The 15,750-nt window shown below is 42.7% G+C and overlaps 1 long non-coding RNA gene across 1 annotated transcript in view; it reads right to left on the bottom strand.

Annotated features, from left to right (window-relative positions):
* LOC128851355 (uncharacterized) overlaps positions 1-14,574 on the bottom strand; it is a 47,187-nt gene extending 32,613 nt beyond the window's left edge. The window contains exon 1 of the long non-coding RNA XR_008448715.1: positions 14,458-14,574. This is a non-coding gene — a long non-coding RNA (uncharacterized LOC128851355). The remainder of the gene's footprint in view (positions 1-14,457) is intronic.
* Between the last annotated feature and the right edge of the window lie 1,176 nt (positions 14,575-15,750).

Here is a 15,750-nt window from a genome sequence, read left to right on the forward strand (position 1 = left end):
CTACTTTAAAGCTGGAAAGAAGCCACAGGTTGTGGGATGTGGCTGAAAAAATGCATGATGCTGAAAGCACTACTTTTGTACCAAAGGAGCTGTGATGCACTTACATCCTCAGCCCTTACCACTACCACCACAAGAGACTGGACACTAAACTGCTTCAGAGACTTTTTGATCCTTACCAGTAGCTCTGAGCTTTTGCTAAATATTTGCTTAAAGATATTTGCTTGAAGACCTATCAAGGGGAGCCAGGTACCCATGAGCCAGCTTCCTTCCCTGGAGACACCGTGGCTCATCCCACCAGGGCCTGCAGTCAGCCACCTTCTCCATAGGAAAAATGAGCTGTAATTAGAGGCAGACATTTTGAAGTGCAAATCCAGTATGCAAGAGAGCAACTAGAAAGCAGGCTTTCGTCTCCATCCCTTTTAATTAGTTTTGTCTTGAATAGAAGACATTGAAGTCAGATTTTCCAGAGGGAGGGGGAATAGACAGTGTCTGTGAATGCTCCAAAATACTTTGAAAATTCAGGTAAGAAAGTCCAGACAAAGAATAAGTGGGAAACGTACACCTTTCCAACGAAAACCAAGCCTCTGTTTGGTCTGAGAAAGCTGGTATTTCCAGTGCTAAATGTTTCCCTGGAGGTCAAACACCTTGTGCATTCATGCAACAAATTTTACAGAGAGTGAAGCCAATTTTCGCAGACAAGATCTCTCTAGCCCTTGCACCCCATTCCTCCTTCGCAACAGCTGCCTTCGCAGCACTAAATGGGCCTGCCTGGTAGTACTGCCCAGGTCAGGAAGGTGCCATCATGGGTCTCTGCAGCGGATGGCTCTTTTTCCCAGCCCCCTCGGTGTCGTCCTTTACACTTCATCCTACAGAAGGGCTTTCAAATCCCCCACCCTTATTCCATAGGGCCAGTAGCTGGCTGGACCCCCCTGCCACCTCCGTGGGGCTGCTGCACTGTACAGGATCTACCCTGACTGGCTGCTGCTCGTCATCCCCCTCAGCTGCCATGCACATGCCAAAGAGCCAAAAAAAGGAAGCAGCTGCTGATGGATCCACTGGCCGAACATGAACCAAGGCTCCTGCAGGCCTGTGACAAGTGGTGAGAAAGCTGATGTATATAGAGGCATAAACAGGTAACAGCTGTGTCGCAGGAGCACTGCACTAGATTTGTGAAGCTGTCCCTCTGAGATAACCCAACAACACGTACACGCACACTCTAGCACTGCCCCTCTTCCTCCTTTGTAGATTTCCTTAGCCATTCTGGTTTTTAAGCAAAGCAGGACTGCATCTCAGCCCAAGAGCAGAAGCCGTGTGGGGAAGGACACAGCCATTCCTGAGCCAGGTCCTCTGCTTGCACCTGGTCACTAATCCTAAAGTGAGGAACAGAGTGTTAATTCTCCCCCCTCCCCCACAGCTCCTCACTGCTTTTGCTACTCTATTATCTGTACAAAGCTATACAGACGGAAAAACAATCTGCTCAGAATAATTTGGGAGCGAAGGATGAAGAAAAAAAAAAAAAAAGAAAATAGTAACACTGTTACAGACACGCACACACAGAGGCCTTTGTGTGCCGGAGCAAGGGAGCTAACAGAGATATCTCCAGCAGTTTACAGCAGCAGAGCAAGCTAGGGTGGAATTAACAACAAACTCACTGGGATGCAATTTAATCACACTGCCCAAAGGCAAACCCACTAAATAAACTTGCTGGTGTACTCTCAAATGCCCGCTGCCCTTGAGCATTATTTGATTACTTCAGCTGAGGCATAGTGGCTGTTCCTTCATCACTGCTAGATTACGGGATATCCCCAACAGTTTGGGATTAGGCAGATAAGCATTAAGAGCCCTTCCCTTCACCGCAGGAAAGGAGGCGCACAGCCACAGAGAAGGGGTAGCTGGTTTATTGCACACAGCACTGGATTGTACCCTTGATAGTCTTGCCATGAGCTGGTTCCTCTGCTTGCTCTCCACATGCTCTCCAGTCCTATCAGATACAAGCTTTGAGATACGAATAAATAGTGATTAACCCTCAGAGCAGAAGAGTGAAACACAGGCCGTCAAGCCAGCCAGCACCCCTCCCACACACACTGCAAGCTCAGGGGTCATCAGATGAGTGAAGCAAATGAGATCCCACTGAGGTCAAGCCCTACCCAGGCAAAATGGAAAGCAGAGCAAGCCCTTGACCACAGCTTCTGCGATGATGGTCAGATGTTTTTAACCAGGCTGTTGTAGCTCAGCCAACTCCCACCTCTCCTACAAATGAGGTTATAAATAGCTATTTTGTCAGCTGTGTTACAGAGGCCGGTTAGTGAAGAGAAAAATTAATCATTGTGTGAACAAGTCACTGAACTATAATCAGAGCTTTAGTATTATCTGTCATTAATAGGCAGGTACTCAGCAAGGAAGAGCTTGGCTTCGTCTCTGGCAAGCAAGACATATTACGGAGCTGTCTTGCCAAAACTGAGACTGCCTGGCCCCATTTTGCTGGAAAAATGGCAACATTAGCACTTAACGTGTGCATACTGGTACTCTGCACCAGATGTCAATGCCTATTTTTTATAGACTCCTACAGCAATGGATACCAGAGGCCAAATATAGAAAGGTTTCCTAAGGCTAGCTCTACACTTACCTGAGATTTATTATACTGACGACCTTGTTCTCGTATTAGTCAGTGTAATCACTGAAACATTCAAAATAAAGCCTCCATTTGCCCTGGAAACCAAGATATATGACTAAGGCCAGATAAGGGCAGAGCTTTTCAGTGATCTTCTGCCACTGTTGTATTTGGAGCTCAGTCAGCCTATTAAGTTACTCTAATTAAAGCATTTCTACTTTCTTTTCTAGCAAAGCTTATTCATTAGAAATTGTGCATAAAAGCCTTACAGAATGCACTTTGGAAGTACTACAAAAGGTAGTGAAAAGACAGGATTGCTATTCCTGTAGACCAGAGCTAGTCAGGCTCTTCATTAGAAATGTGAGCAATCAGCTAGAAAAGGAAACAGACCGTGATGTAAGTTGTCAAGGTATACTCTGTGGAAAGACATTTTTCACTGAGACACCTCAGGACTTGCTGGAAATTTCTGGCTATTGCCAGGGAAGAGCATTTGAACAAAGAGCTCAGCACGGCTCCCTGGGCTGTGGACATTACCACCAGCAGAATTCTGGCATTTCATCTATTATTCAGCAGCTGCTGCCAGCTCTCATTCACATGTATCACCTGGGCATAAATAAGTAAAACGCCATACACAGAAATCCATGACAGAGGAGAGCATTAAAAGCTAATGAGCAAGCAGGCTTTGTGCATTTGCTTGTACCACAGTCTTGACACTGGCCATTTCACGAGCACCCATCACGCCGAGATCCAGATCTTGGACCATTTTTACTCTATTACACACCAAAGAAGCCTTTTCACCTTCTTTTTCAATTATCTTCTCCTTTTTACCTGGACAAACGCCCTGCTACAATCTATTCCAATATATATTTTTCAAACACTAAAATAGACCTGTAATAACTTCCATCAAAAATTTTTCAGTGGCTTATGGCATGTTCCAACCTCCCACTACTGCTTGCAAGGATCCTTGTAACTACTATAGCGTTACTGCTTGTCTCACAATCAACTTAACAAACAAGGATCAAATGTTTTCACTGTTGCAACACATCCAGCAGTGTTTTCTATATCCATAGCCTTTCTATGCAGCTTTGATTTCAAGCAAGGCTAAGTCCTGAAGTAATAGATTCTACTCCAGAGCCTGCCTCATTAACCAAGGCAACAATGACAGCTAGAGTTTGTGATCCTCATTCCTGACTTGCTTCCCATATCTCTGCATTATGCTGGGCATATAAAACCACTCTGAATCCTCACATTGACATCTAATCCCAGGATAGGCTTCTGGATGCTACCCTACTCTGGACAAAGATATTACATAACACTAACACATGCAGTTCAGTACATGACCAAGTTCATGGCTTGTTTCCTCCTCTTAGAATCAGTGGCTCTCAGGGTCATGCTATGAAGCCACTGATCCAGCATAGCCAAGCCACAGCCATATCCAAGACAGCTACACCTGTTACATAAAAACTCAAACCAAATCCAAACACAAACACACACAAGCTTAATTATACAGAACCACATTCAAGTTGCACCATAATCAACCAAACTGGAAACTAAACTTTAAGAGAAAAAAAAAAGAGATATGCTTTTTTTTCCACCAGGAGTTAAACTTGTCACTTGGCCTCACAGTATTACGAGCAAAAGAAAAAGAAGTGGTCAAGAAGTGGTCAGATGGCCTTCTCTATCAGCATATTACGTAAGTTATTCTGAAGTAGTTTTTATACCAAAAGCTTTTGGAAAAGAATTCTAGAAGAAGTAAATGATAAATACTATTGGCTGGCTTCTGGACATCTTAAAATTTTACGGTCTGTTTCGATTTATTTATATAGAAATTAGCATATTTATGATTTATTTGGAGATCAGTTTTTCACAGGACCTAACACGGTAACAGATATTCAACCATTCCTAGAGTACTGATGACACTGTTAAGCATATAAATATTTTTACATTCTAAACTGCCTGTATCTCCAGGAAATTGAAGTATCTTTGAGTTTCACACCAGAACAATGTGTTTCTAAGGCAGCAAAATAAACTGCAGATATTTCAGAACTTATTAGTTCAGCAAAACTGATCTAGGTACTTAAGAGTTCATTACAGCATAGGGCTGTAAGAGCAGCCTTTGCTCAAACTATAGAACCGGACTCACTTATCTAATTTTCAGCCTACCATAAAGCAACAGAGATTTTAAAGGAGCAGCTTATAGCTAGGCTATACATGCAGACACATTTGTATGGAGGGAAAATAATTTCAAACTTGGCAGTGTGCAGAAGTATGCCCGAGGACCACGACTTCCCTGTAAAGCTAGCAATCTGGATAATACATTCTTCAAAATCAGCGGTAAGACTTAAACATTCCTTCCTTTCAGAAACAGGGCATGTTTCTGGATGTTCACCTTAGCTGCTTTCCATTGGCATTTCCCCCCTAAAAAACCCAACTTCTTTCAGTTTGTTTGATTGTCGGTGCATTTAGTATTGAACCTTCAAAACAGCACCTGCCTTAACTTCAGCCAGATTTTACAGAGGGTGAGATTACTTCTAAGACTTATGCTTATCTGTGAATATTTTGGACAAGCTTATTTAGCAGAGGACTTTGGAGACAGAAGTTTGCTGCTCAATGAACACAAGAGGAAAATCTCTTAATGGAATCAAAATGAAAATCACCTGCAGGTCTGTAGAGACTAGAAAGTGTACAGCTTATGTCTGCCCAGCACCCACCCCAGCTTCTCTCCATCCATCATGATCTAACACAGCAAGAAGTTCAGCCCACTGGCCTAGCCAAAACTCCTCCAAAAAACCTGCAGTCTAAGGGAGGGCACCGGAAGCATGACCTCCATCACCAGAAGATCGTACACAGAGGCTTTTCTCCCAGGTTGAGAGAGATGCCAAATAAAACCCCAAAACATAGTCAGCTGTCTAGCAAAAGCCCAGCTGCAGAGGCCTCACCAGGTGTCAGATTTTCCCTCGGGGTCGCTCATAACATGGTTTCTCCTGACTGCTACTTCAACCTCTCTTGGACTCTTGCAGTCAGCATCTTCATCTCCTCTTTAGGGCTTTTCCAGGAGCAAATGGTTCTCTCTCATTCCTGTCTTTCACTTTCTTTCAGGGGAAAAAAAAAAGAAAAAACCTCCTGGCTCTTCTCTCTCTTTACAGCTTCATGACCTGTGCCAGACTCATAGACCCCTGCCAAGCTTTTTAATGACAATCTTCTTTTCTATCCTATGGGTCTTCCACCTAGTGAAAAAGCTGCATTGCCTGATCCAAGCTCTGCTGCACGCAGAAGGGAATGCCAGCTTGGAATTTACACTTTTCCTCAGAAATTTTGGGTCCAAGCTGCAGCCAAAGGGCAAAATAGCTCTTGATGTAGCCAGTTGTTTATAAATACAGCAGATAAATCTTATAGAGGTGTATATCACTGTAAAAACACTAGCTATGCTGGGCAGCCTGGCTGCTAGGGTGCATCTATCTCCAAGAATCTTAGAAAATAGATGTGTTCTAGCTGCAGGTAGTATTTGCTATACTCTACTCTCCTTCAATTGTCTGCCAGGAATAAAACAGTTACGGCCTATCCTGCCTTGGGCAGAGGAATTAATTACCTGTGATCCTAAGTCCCAAACTGCCTTGGTAATCTGTTTTGATCGTGCACTGGATTGGCCAAGACACAAGGAGAATTTCAAACATATGGACGTGAGCTTCACCAGGCTAGATCTTCTCTCCAATGCTTAGCCTTTACTGCACTTTTGCACAACATTTCCACGCCCTGCTGAGAATGGAAAAAGTCATGGGTGATTAAAAATTGTGTTTTGGTGGGACAGCTCCAGAAGAGCCAGTAGGACTATACCAGATTTAAATCTTTGCAGAATTTAACCCACTTAGGCATTTCCGTGTGCTTTTCTGGTTACCATAACCAAACTCTTACTTTGGTGTTTCTCAAGCTAGAGGTCACCACTTGAACTGTACAAAATAAGAGAGTTAAAAACCCCAAACACTCTGCTGCAATTTCTGCTCTGTAAACCCTTTACATTAAGTTGAAGGGGTTTGTCTTTTTTTCTCTGTTATATAAGAAAATAAATAAGTCATAATTAGAGTGATATATACTCCCCAGATGCTCTAAAGTTTCCAGAATTAATTTTGAATTTCAGATAATGTTAAATACTCTGAGGCTTCCCACAAAAATACACTTGCTACTACAAAAAAAATCCCCAAACAAAACATATCAAACAAGACAGTAGGGAAAAAAAAATCACCTAAACACACAAGAAAAAAGGCTGATTTAATGTATAAATTCCTGAGGATTTTTTGGTGGGAATGAACGATCTAACCTAAAACAATATGATGGTAACATCCCTCTGTACCTGCATTTCTTCATCACCTTGGAAATAATTGCAACCACCTCTTCACCAATGTCTGACCTTGAGCTCAATTTCTCTGCACTGATTGTTGGCTGCTAGATGAAAGGACAAGACATAGAGGGGTAAACAAGGTCATCTGAGCTGACAAGGACCAGTGAACTAAAACAATTGCTGCACGGGCAGATGCATGTCAAGATTTGCAGAGAGATAATGAAAACAGACTGGAAATTAGTTCATCTTAAACATCTGTGTATACACCACAAAGCTTTCATTCATCCTGGGAGAAAAGCTGTAGGCCTGTTTCTCATTCCAAAGAAATTAGCCATCCTGCTTTTGCATGAGTCAGTTCTCGCCAGGGTACAACCTGGGTAGGAAATGGCACAGATCTGTTCTACTCACTCAAACTTTCCCAAAGCAGCTCTTGTGCAGCTTGACAGGCTCATTTCTCAGGAACATCCACTAGATATCTGCTTACTCTGCCACAGGGTCAGAAATAAAACATCAGATAGAGCTTGTCAGGGCTTGTCAACTTGGGAAAAGCTTTGCCATTTCTCTTGGGCATTAGTACTCTGCACCTCACAGAGGCTAATTTTAATGGTGTAAGCAGCAGCAGGGAGGATGAGGAGACAAGATATTTTGCCACTGTTATTACCTCAAGAAAAGTCTCCAAATAGCTGACACTTTCACAGCATGGCAGTGGTGAAAACAGGATTATTACCTTGACAGAAGTCAAATAGAAAAGCTGTATTAAGAGGGAACCCACACAGAAAGTTTAGAATCATAGAATGGTTTGGATTGGAAGGGACCTTAAAGATTATCCAACACCTCCCACCAGACCAGGCTGCCAAAGGCCCTATCCAACCTTGCCTTGAACACCACCAGGGATGGGACATTCACAACTTCCCTGTGCAACCTGTGCCAGTGCCTCACCACCCTCATCGTGAAGAATTTCTTCCTAATGTCTAGTCTAAATATTCCCCCTACCAATTAAAAGTCATTAGGAGACACGTGCATCTCTGGTTAAGGGTGTAATCTCACAAACGCCATTTTGCATAAGTGCATTGTCTTAGTAAAGCAATTGTTACTGCCTAGTGGTAGTGGAGTCTCCATTTGTCTCCAGGTAAGTTTCCATAACAGCACATCACAGCTGGCACTAACTGGCACCTTTGCCAGTGAGAAAAGAGAAGCAGTGAATAAAGATGCGAAGAGGTACGGCAGGCTCTGCTGCTCTGGGAAAACACCGGTCTTGGTTTATACCCGTGAAAGGTACAGTGGATATAGCTGGACACTGCATTTTAGACAATACTTGACTAAAAAAAAATCCAGAAACTAGTTTCTAGAACTAACTGTACTGACATCATACCCAAGCTTAACTTTTAGAGCATCAGAAAGAAACACCACTGATTTATCCACAAGGGATAGATTTTCTTTGTGAAGTGTAAGGAAGGCAGCTAATTAGAAACCAAGAAATTAGAGTTACTATAGAAATATTATTAATATTTTTTAATATTTACAAAACAACAAGAACATATATAACCAAGGAAAGACACCTGATTCAAACATAGCTTTCAGTTTTATTTTTCTAAGTTATTAACATTGTATGAAGGCTTAAAAGAGATTGGAAAATAAGGATTTAAAGTAGACTGCTTGCATTTTATTACAGCCAGCCAAGAGAAGGTACTGCTGTAGTTCAGAAAATGAGAAAGGGAGGTGTATTTTAGGAAGAAATTAGCCCAGTGTTCAGGAATGCAAAGTAGGAGCTGGAGCCCCACCAGACACCGGCCTCTTGCCTCAAACATGGTCTCTGTGTATTGTCAGTAAAGATCTCTTCTTCCAGCTCTCAGACTACATCCTGTATCACTATTGCTAACGAATCCCTGAGGGGTTTAGATATTTAACATTGCAACATGAGAAGACGTCTTAGAGGCAAAAAAATAAATAAAGCAAAGGCACCCAGGCATAACCAAAATTAATCACAATAGGCCAGGTTGCCTCTGGAAGCAGGGCTCTGCTTAGTGCAGGAGCAAACGGACATCACCTCCAAGTGCATGGGAAAGCTCAGTCCAAGACCAGCAAGAGCAGAAACAGTCCAGGGAGTGCTCAGATTTATGCCGTTGGCCATGGTGAGCAGAGGATCAATTGTGCCCACACCATTCCCTGCCTCATAGCAAGAAAACACAAGTGAAAAATGGGTCCAGGAGTTTGCCAGAAGAAATTTCCAGGCTAGCAGGAGATTTAGCACTAGTCACTTCTAACTGGAATCTAATCTATGGTCTCCTCCTGGGGAGAAATGGCCTTTATGTTGGATTTATTAGCAAGTGCTCCTACAATAGACACAGCAAGAGATTTTGCTGGGAGAACTCACTTTGGTTCCACTGGAGACAAAGCACCACAAAGCCAAACTGACAGAGACATCCAGCTCCAGAGACTTCTGCCAATATTAAAATGTCATTTTAAAAAAGGAAAAGAAAAGTTGCTTCTTTGCATAGTGTTAACTTCCTGTTAACCAGTCCACATGTTCGTGGAACAGCTCTAAAGAGCATGAGTGGACAAGACCTTAGAAGGTAATCCAAGGTTGACTCTATGGAGAAAGTCACTGTTTTGCCTTTGTGACACCTGAACTGCCTTACAAGATGTCTTTGGGGTCTGTGAGCAGGGCTTGAGAAGATGCGAAGGCATTGCTCGAGAAGATGCGAAGGCATAGCTCTTGCGCTCTGTGTGAGGATACAGCCCACCTTCCGGGAGTAGTGGTGACGTGACACAATAGCTCACATATTCAGGGCAGCTACAGATTTTGCATTCATAGACAGAGATTTGTAGTCAAAATACAGATGACATCACCTGCTTTTCTTTGGCTTGCTGAAGAAGGACAAGCTTTAACAGTATTAGTAGGTGGTCTATGACACCATGGTTTGTCTAAAATTGTCACATTATCCCTAAAGTACACATTACAAGGTCAAGATGGAAATATATTTAGCAACACTTTATCCAGTCAACAGGACAGGGTGCTTCCTAAGAAGGTTAGCAAAAAAAACCCCATATGAGGTAGAAAACTTATCCAGGATCGACTAGGGGAAATGTTGTAATAGGAGCGTATGGAGCTTTGGGAATTATAAGTCTGCCTTGTGTTCCCATTCCTACAGGACGATGTTCAGTTGTTTATATGCAAGACAAGGTGCATCTTCATGTATTGCAGCTGTTAGCTTGAAGTCCTTAACTCCACAAGATTCATCAGGCTGTCTTTGACTATAAGGATATTCATTGATAATTACAGAACACGAGCAGGTACTCTCTGTTTCTCTTAAGCCCCTCAGTGGCCTGGATCTCAGATCTGTTTCCAGCAGTTAAACCAGTGTCAGATGACATTCTAGATTTGTATCACCTGTAGCAAAGATCCTCTCCTGCCTTGCCAGCTTTAAGAGCCTATGACAAACACTGAAGCTGGGTGCTTATTTAACAGGAGCTCATAAGAGCAGGAAGAAGTAAAACTTCATCAAAGCATCCCGTGGAGCTGAGCTTTCTCTTCTGCCTGTGTATGCTATCAACTAATAATGACCATCTTTCAGTTAATAATCAACCAGTGCCACATGCCACCAGATCATGAACAAAGATACAGGGTATTTCCACAGTGGCAGGCAGCTGCTCCATCTACTGGATTAGGTGTACAGCTAAAGCAGCTTAGCTCTACCCATGTCTTGTGAACACAGTCCTCAGTGTCAATCAGTCAGTGAATCATAACTATGAATAATTTTGTTAAGCCTCAGGGAGGTCATGAGTACTACGTAGATCCTAGTGTTGTAGGTGAGTCGAGTCACTGGAATGGGGAATAAGGAGAAGAAAAAACTGTAAGGCCACAGGCAGGCTGGCTGGTCTCCAGCTATTTTCTGTTCGGTTAGGCATTTGAAAGTTAATTTGTGAAGTAATGTGACCTAAGTCAAACCGTAAATGAAGTTCCTTAAAATATATAAACAAATTAGCATTGATGCTGCTGTTTCTAGGTTTCTAGGGTACACAGAATGTCAAGTGACTGATGATGCATACAGAAAGCCTTGCAACAAAGGATCAGTATTTGCTGAAACAGAGCACATCATGGAGTTTTGCTTTTGACAGAGTTGAATGCCAGCGTGTTCAGTCTTCCACACTGATAGACACAGTCAGCTAGGCGAATCAAAGAAATTTTTTTTCTTTGTCACTCCACACCTTGTGTGGTCATTTTTGTGAGGGTGAAAGAGAAGAATTTTGTTGTTTTTTTTTTTCTAATATATGCCAGTATATACACTCATATATTAGAAAAAAACCCAAACATATATACAAAGCCCCCAAATATATAAACACACAATCACTTTGCACAGCTTTAAATGACTGTGCAGATATGTAACATAAAAAAGCTTCAGCCTTAACTGCCCTTGAAAATAAAAACCTTTTCAGGAAAAGACAGAGATACATTTATTTAAAAGAGACTGTCACACTTGGGTACTGAGTAGGATAATTCAGATGACAGACACTGAAAAGGCTGGCTTTCATTTGTTTCTTTTTCTCTCAGGGTACAAACAATTTCTTCCTATAAAACCTCAAACCCAAAGTGTGATAGGAATGAAGGTTGGGGCAAGGCAAACTAGTAAAGAACAATATGTTAGAGTAAAGTGCATATGATACAGAGTCATCATTTCATCAGCTAAGGCAAACTCCTCTGTAAAAGAGATGATACATACCACAGCTATTAGTGAGTGCAAAGACTTTTAGTCAATATCACACTTATGTAAAGATTTCTTGTTGAGGAGGATCTTGTTTTGGGAACTAAAGACTAAAAGAGTCATTTTACTTCCACCCGCAATGGAGAAACTTTGTCACATTGGGTTAGCTGTCATTTCCCCATCTGTGTGATAGTCATTCTGTTTTAAGTATAATGGCTGTATCACAGCAAGATCACTTGCACCCTGAGATGGAAGGTTTAGCATAAACATATCATTGTTCTTACAATGAGATCATTTACAGCACCTGAAAATGAAACTGTCTTCTTTATCCATCAGGATACTTTTCATACCATGAGAGTTGTCATTGGGAGGAATTCTTAGAATAGGAAAGAAAAAAATCATAGAATCATAGAATCACCAGGTTGGAAAGGACCCACTGGGTCATTGAGTCCAACCATTCCTAACACTCCCTTAAACCATGTCCCTAAGCACTTCATCCACCCGTTCCTTAAACGCCTCCAGGGAAGGTGACTCGACCACTTCCCTGGGCAGACTGTTCCAGTGCCCAATGACTCTTTCTGTGAAAATTTTTTTCTGATATCCAGCCTGAACCTCCCCTGGCAGAGCTTCAGGCCATTCCCCCTTGTCCTGTCCCCTGTCACTTGGGAGAAAAGGCCAGCTCCCTCCTCTCCACAACCTCCTTTCAGGTAGTTGTAGAGAGTAATAAGGTCACCCCTCAGCCTCCTCTTCTCCAGGCTAAACAACCCCAGCTCTCTCAGCTGCTCCTCATAAGACTTGTTCTCCAGCCCCCTCACCAGCTTTGTTGCTCTTCTCTGGACACACTCCAGAGCCTCAACATCCTTCTTGTGGTGAGGGGCCCAGAACTGAACACAGTACTCAAGGTGCGGTCTCCCCCAGTGCCGAGTACAGAGGGAGAATAACCTCCCTGGACCTGCTGGTCACACTGTTTCTGATCCAAGCCAAGATGCCATTGGCTTTCTTGGCCACCTGGGCACACTGCTGGCTCATGTTCAGTAGGCTGTCAACCATTACCCCCAGGTCCTTCTCCTCTGCACGGCTCTCCAGCCACTCTTCCCCCAGTCTGTAGCACTCCATGGGGTTGTTGTGCCCCAAGTGCAGGACCCGGCATTTGGCCTTGTTAAACCTCATGCCATTGGTCTCAGCCCAGCAGTCCAGCCTGTTCAGATCCCTTTGCAGAGCCTCCCTACCCTCCAGCAGATCCACACTTCCACCCAGCTTAGTGTCATCTGCAAACTCGCTGAGGGTGCACTCAATGCCTTCATCCAGGTCATTGATAAAGACATTGAACAGGGCTGGGCCCTTTACCGAGCCCTGAGGAACCCCACTTGTGACTGGCCTCCAGCTGAGGCCAGTTGTGGCTATCCTTAATATTGTGGCCTATCCTAAAAATTGTCATGACGGGAATATCTTTTGGATCCTGGATATCAGTCCAGCTGCTCTCTCAGTCTGGTGGGATGTGCTGAGGCCAGCGAGGTCCTGTCCTCGTTTATGCTTTTTGGATTAGAAGCCAGGACAAAGGACTAAGGGCAGGGCAGGGTCTTTACTCCCAGATTTCTGTTTTGATGATTTGAAAATACAGCTGCTCCCCAGCCACAAGTCACATGCCTGTGCTGGCTGCCTGCATTTACATCCTCATTCCTAACCCCTGAATCATGGTGGGAGCAATGAGATTAGCCAAGAGGGCTGCAAGAAATGATTCATGCAGCATACATACCCACAAGGGTGGATAACCATGCAACCCACTCCATATCTCTCATTGCTCTTATGCTTGTTCTTCTGTCCCAGAATATTTTCAGTATTGCTTTATTGTGGCCGGTCCAAGAAGACTGCAAATGCTAGCACTCCACATGCAGTTGTGGGTCTCTGGTCTGTCTCACAACACATGACAATAGACAATTACAAGAATTTCTCAGTAGCACAGCCCTTTCTCTGCAAGGAACAACTCTCACATCTGACTAGCAAAGTATAGTTTGGAACGTTACGCAGCCACGAATTCAAATCAAGCCAAAATACTCAGTATTGTGTTAAATGTCCTAGAAGATTTTACTCCTACTTCTTCACAAAGATTGGCAGAGATGTCTATCAGAAGATACTTGAGAGACGGCTATATCAAAACAGAGAGGTGACACATGCAGAGACTTTTTTGATTTAAGTAGGATGTCATTACAATTCTTTGTTACATGCAATGATAAATACCACTTAAGATTATTAATTTTGCAGTATCACCAGCAGAAAAAGAGAAAAATCCAGGGCATTTCCACTTAAAACGCAAGAAGCTTGCAGTGTTCTGTAGCCAGAGATTGCTTTGTATTTCTTGTGGATTTCATAATTAAAGCAAGAAGATGATAAAGGACTATCCTTTGAGGCTTGCAAGCTCCTAATGAGCTTGTTTCTGTGGTGAGAATTAGTGGAGCCTGATGCCTTTCTTGAACAAACAGTCTCTGTCTCTGTAATGTGTACACAGCTCAGTGAGTTTACTGAGGGTGAACTGAGAGTATATTATACTGCTTCCCACCCCTTATATTAACTCCTCAAAAGCTGATGCTCCTTCTGTCATCTGTTGATTTAGGAAGAAGGTGCAGACCAAGAGACTGATTATATGTATGATATGTTTTACTTAATGCAGTGAAGTTAATACTGCTCATGGAGATCATTTAACTGCAAAACAACCCAATCAACCACCAAAAGAACAACAAAAAGCCAAAAGCCCTCAAACACTCACAACACAGGCAGAACGAGGGTGACCTGTCCAGGTTCTTACTTACTCCTTCCTTGACCCAAGAGAAGTTAATCTTGACGCCAAATCCATCACCAAGCTCTCTGCTAAGAGATGCCAGATAGTGCTGATCAGTGCATAATATAGATGTCTCATCATCTAAAAGAGTTCATGGTATTTTTTGCTAGCTGAGGGGATGGTGAGCTCAGCTTTGGGTTCAAAGGCGGTGCTGTGGAGCAGAAACCTGAGGGCTAGGAGCCAGGCCCTTGGAGCCATGCTTTGGGTCCTCCCACACTGTGCTGAGCGCAGGCAGACAATATTTGTGTCTGGCACTCAGGCCAGGCTCAGCAGAGCCCACCTTAGGAGCTTGCGTCTGGTGGAGGAGATCAGTTTGTTCTTTATAAACAGATAATTTTGTGCCCATTAAACCACACCTTGTTTACAAGTGCATAAGTAAGTGAACAGCTGTTCACATTACTGTAAATATTCAAGATGATGCTTTGAGCGCTATGCATCTGGATGCCTAAGGGAATGTTGTCTATCATCTCCAAAGATGCTACCTGTCTTGTGATCTATGCTGTCACTGTCACCTACTTAAAACACTTCTATAACTTTTCTGTCCATATGCAGCTACATCATTGAACATATTTTTCTCTTCCTTATCACCGATTTGAAGCTTTCTTTTGAAATACTATTAGCTTATAGAGAAAAAAATAACATTATGTGTGGAAACAACCACAGTATCTCAGCTAGGGGACAGTGGAGTAGCATAACGCATACCCTGGCTATTATTTCTTAGGCTAGGATTTAAAAATCATTAATACTGAATCCACGCTCAGTGCAAATCTGATTCAGATTAGATATGCTCACACAAACATTTGTGGCAGAAGGAGATGGTGCACACAATGAAGAATTTTTACAAGTTACGGGATAGCTAGATCCAGAAGCATCTGTTCAGGAGGTACAAATAAGCAGTAACTGATCTACTAGAGCCTGCTGAAAAACAGGTGATACATTGATATATTTGAGAAACCTGAAGCAACAGAATGTAACTATAGTGTACCAGCAGTTTGTGGTTGTAACCATTTTGATCTAGTTTTAGGAAGACCTCTTGTCTTCCCAATAATAACAAAAGAAATAATGCTTCCCACCAGTTTAATTGCAATCAGTTATCGAACTGATTCAGTTAATCCTTCAGAAACTCCTTTGGGGACAGTTAAATTCATTTATAACAGTTACGGCTTAGAGCAATTTACCTTTCTGTTGGTAAGTAAATTGTGATATCAATTTAAAATGTAGTTTCAAGTTAATAAACTACCAAGATAAGACATAATTGCTATCA

This window comes from Cuculus canorus, chromosome 2, assembly GCF_017976375.1.
Source record: "Cuculus canorus isolate bCucCan1 chromosome 2, bCucCan1.pri, whole genome shotgun sequence".
Classification (NCBI taxonomy): Eukaryota; Metazoa; Chordata; class Aves; order Cuculiformes; family Cuculidae; genus Cuculus; species Cuculus canorus.